At 23.1% G+C, this 1,388-nt stretch overlaps 1 pseudogene; it reads left to right on the plus strand.

Moving 5' to 3' along the window:
• The first annotated feature begins 253 nt into the window (after nucleotides 1-253).
• LOC118757164 lies at nucleotides 254-1,145 on the plus strand (annotated as a pseudogene).
• The last annotated feature ends 243 nt before the right edge of the window (nucleotides 1,146-1,388 follow it).

Below are 1,388 nucleotides of genomic sequence, written 5' to 3' on the forward strand. Positions count from 1 at the left end.
TTTTTTTGGAATGAGAAGTTATTTCATTAAATTCCTCTAGAATTGTAATAACTATTTTATTTGATTGAATAAGTTTATTATTTATATCGTTGGTTTTATTAATTGCTTCTTTAGTAATTTATTATAGAAAAGAATATATAAGTGGTGATATTAATATTAATCGTTTTATTATATTAGTTCTTATATTTGTAGTATTGTTTATTAATTATTAGACCAAATATAATTAGAATTTTATTAGGTTGAGATGGGTTAGGATTAATTTCTTATTGTTTAGTTATTTATTTTCAAAATGTTAAATCTTATAATGCTGGTATATTAACCGCCTTATCTAATCGTATTGGTGATGTTGCTTTTTTACTTGCAATTGCTTGAATATTAAATTATGGAAGTTGAAATTATATTTTTTATTTAGAATCAATGAAAAATAGAATTGAAATAGAAGCAATTGGAGGATTAATAGTATTAGCTGTTATAAAAAAGAGAGCTCAAATTCCGTTTTCTTCTTGATTACCAGCTGCTATAGCAGCTCCAACTCCTGTTTCTGCTTTAGTTCATTCTTCAACTCTTGTAACTGCTGGTGTTTATTTATTAATTCGTTTTAATATTTTATTAAATAATTCTTTTTTAGGTCAATTATTGTTATTATTATCTGGATTAACAATATTTATGGCTGGGTTAGGGGCTAATTTTGAATTTGATTTAAAAAAAATTATTGCTCTTTCTACATTAAATCAGTTAGGATTAATAATAAGAATTTTATCAATAGAGTTTTATATATTAGCTTTTTTTCATCTTTTAACTCATGCATTATTTAAAGCATTATTTTTATATGTGCGGGAGCTATTATTCATAATATAAAAAATTCACAAGATATTCGTTTAATAGGGGGATTGGGGGTTTATATACCTTTAAGTACTTCTTGTTTTAATGTTGCTAATCTAGCTTTATGCGGAATGCCTTTTTTAGCTGGATTTTATTCTAAGGATATAATTTTAGAAATTGTTTCATTAAGTTATATTAATTTTTTTTCCTTCTTTTTATATTTTTTTTTCTACTGGATTAACAGTTTGTTATCCTTTTCGATTAATTTATTATTCAATAACGGGAGAATTAAATTGTGGTTCTTTAAATATATTAAGAGATGAGGGTTGAATTATACTTCGGAGAATTCTTAGATGATTAATTTTTCCTAATCCTTATATAATTTGTTTACCTATATATACAAAATTATTAACATTATTTGTTTGTATCATTGGAGGATTAATAGGTTATTTAATTTCTCACGTTTCTTTATTTCATGTAAATAAATCATTCAATAATTATTTAGTTAGTTATTTTTTTGGTTCTATATGATTTATACCTTATATTTGTACTTATGGAATTATTAA

This window comes from Rhagoletis pomonella, unplaced genomic scaffold, assembly GCF_013731165.1.
Source record: "Rhagoletis pomonella isolate Grant_MI unplaced genomic scaffold, Rhpom_1.0 Rhpom_scaffold_14895, whole genome shotgun sequence".
Classification (NCBI taxonomy): Eukaryota; Metazoa; Arthropoda; class Insecta; order Diptera; family Tephritidae; genus Rhagoletis; species Rhagoletis pomonella.